The following is a 3,167-nucleotide window of genomic DNA, read 5'->3' on the forward strand; positions in this document are numbered from 1 at the left end:
AAAACACCAATGAGGTTTCTAAACAGTCACACTCAGAAACGCACAAACACACGCATTCACGTATAAACTCTCATTGATACTCATTTTTATTCTTGTCTCTCTTGATCTCGTGCTCACTTTTTCTCACTCCAGAACTGTTTCCAGAAGTTGGAGAAAGAGTTGAGTAGCACCTAGTTTTTCCAAGCCTTCACCTACCAGTTCACAAAAGCACAAGAATGAAGAATTAGAACAGTGGAGGACGAAGACAAGAGCATGATGATGGGGGAGAGAAGAGAAAGATTAGGAGAGAAAGAAAACCAGAAAAATCAAGCTTCCTATTGTGAGTAGGGAATTAATTGTAAATGATGATACTTTTACCCTAACAAGGAGAAGGAGGATGGCTCCCAGATTTTATAGCAGGGTGAGCGTCTTGCAAAGACTGACTGCTTTGGGCTTATTGACTTGTGGAGAAGCAGAAAAAAGGAAGTACACTCACATCTCCATTCTGTCATAAATTCCAGTGACTCATAGTTCTTGAATAGTTTAGTTTCTTGCATATATACTTAGATTTTGTATAGGTCTTTCCCACTGAGCCAACTCTCGTATAAAATGAGATGAGTAGTACTTTTTTGGGAAAAGAGTCGATTACTTAGTGAATGCAGATGCCTTCTGTGGTGATTGATTTTATGGGTCAGGTTCATTGGGCCATGGTATATTTGATCAAACATTATTCTGGATGTTTCTGGAAGGGTGTTTTTGGATGAGACTTAATATTTAAATTGGTAGATCGACAAGTAATCTGCGACAAAGGAGGCAGGAATAGACAACAAAGAAAAAACAGTCTCTTCAATAAGCGCTGCTGGGAAAACTGGACAGCTACATGCAAAAGAATGAAACTGGACCACTTTCTAACACCATACATACACATGCAGTCACATACACACATACTTTAAAATGGATTAAAGACCTAAATGTGAGACCTGAAACCATAAAACCCTAGAAGAGAACACAGGCAGTAATTTTTTTGGCATTGGCAGTAGCGATATTTTTCTAGATATGATTCTTAAAAAGCAAAAGTAAAAAACAAACTATTGGGGACTATATCAAATAAAAAGCTTTTACACCGGAAAGGTAACCATCAACAAGATGAAAAGGAAACCATCAACAAGACAAAAAAGGCCACCTACTGAATGGGAGAAGAGATTTGCAAATGATATATTCTTAAGGGGTTAACATTCAAAAGATATAAAGAATTTAAACAACTTAACATATTAAAAAATGGGTTACAGGGGCACCTGGGTAGCTCAGTGGGTTAAAGCCTCTGCCTTTGGCTCAGGTCATGATCCCAGGATTCTGGGATCGAGCCCCACATCCGGCTCTCTGCTCAGCAGGGAGCCTGCTTCCCCCTCTCTCTGCCTGCCTCTCCGCCTACTTGTGATCTCTCTCTGTCAAATAAATAAATAAAATCTTAAAAAAAAAAACATGGGCTGCAAATGACATGTCAGATAAAGGGTTGGAATCCAAAAATCTATAAAGAACTCATCAAACTCAATACCCAAAACCCAAATAATCCAGTTAAGAAACGGGCCAAGGACAAGAATAAACGTTTTTCCAAAGCAGACATCCAGAAGGCTAACAGCCACATGAAAATATGCTCAGTGTTATTCATCAGAGTGACAACCAGAGCAATACAAATCAAAACCATAATGAGGTACTACCTCAGACTTATCAGAATAGCTAAAATTAAGAAGTCAGGGAACAAAGATGTCGGTGAGGCTGCAGAAATAACATATGATCCAGTAATTCTAATACTGGGTATTTACCCAAAGAAAGCAAAAACACTAATTTGAAAGATATCCGCACCCCAATGTTTATTGCAGCATTATTTATAATAGCTAAGATATGGGTGCAACCTAAGTGTCCAATGATAGAGGAATGAATAAAAAAGATGTGGTATAAAGCTATACATATATAATTACTCAGCCATTAAAAAAGAATGAGATCTTGCCATTTGCAACAACTTGGATGGACTTAGAGGATATCAAGCTAAGTGAAATAAGTCAGACTGAGAAAGACAAATACGATATGATCTCACTCATATGTGGAACCTAAAAAACAAAATAAATGAATAAACAAAGAGCAGAATCAGACCTATAAATACAGAAACAGATGGTTGCCAGAGGGAAGGTGACGGGTGGATGGGCAAAATGATGAGGGGGAGTGGGAGATACAGGTTTCCAGTTATGGAATGAACAGGTCATGGAAATAAAAGGCACGGCCTAGGGAATACAGTCAATGATATTGTAATAGTGCTGTATGGTGACGGACGGCAGCTGCACTTGCAGTGAGCATAGTATGACATACGGAGATGCTGACTCACTATGCTGTACAGCGTAAGTAACACTGTGTGTTGACTATTCAAATAAAAAAAAGTTTTTTAAGTGGCACGAATGGACAATAAAATTTGAATACTTACAACATATATAATACTTTTTGTTTGCTTATTTATTTTTGAATATATTCATCTAATATCTGGTTAATATAAAACAATATTCCTCCCAAAATTTTTTTTAAAGATTTTTTTATTTTTTCAGTAATGTGTACACCCAGAGTGGGGCCTGAACTCACAACCCCAAGATCAAGAGGTGCATGTTCCCCTCGCAGAGCCAGCCAGGTGCAACCAACCCCCTCAAAATTTAATTTAAAAAAACTGACTAAGCAGACTGCCCTCTATAATGAGAGTGGTCTCATCCAATCAACTGAAAGCCTGAAGATAGAAAAAGGTGGCTAACCTCTCCTGAGCAAAAGGGAGTTCTCCAGCACAGACTTCAGGATTCATTTGCAACACTGACTCTTCCTGGTTTCTCCAGCAGACTGTCTTTCCACTTGTGCGCATGCACACACACAGTTCTGTTTCTCTGGAAAACCTTGACAAATACAGCATTCTCTATGCTGATAAACAAACTTGAGATGCAGCAAACGTGTTCATGCCTTTCTCCAATCAGCCCCATAACTGAGAAGGTGAGAGTCCAGCCTGGTCCAGGTGTGAGCTCTGTTCTTTCTTAGCTGTCTGCCCTGGAGAGTTCACCTAAACTTGAGAAACAATCGCCCAGGAGACAAGAACAGTGCCAACCCCTTGTATATTAGTTTTCTATGACTGCCGTAATAAATTACCACACACTCAATGC

This window comes from Mustela lutreola, chromosome 2 (assembly GCF_030435805.1).
Source record: "Mustela lutreola isolate mMusLut2 chromosome 2, mMusLut2.pri, whole genome shotgun sequence".
Classification (NCBI taxonomy): Eukaryota; Metazoa; Chordata; class Mammalia; order Carnivora; family Mustelidae; genus Mustela; species Mustela lutreola.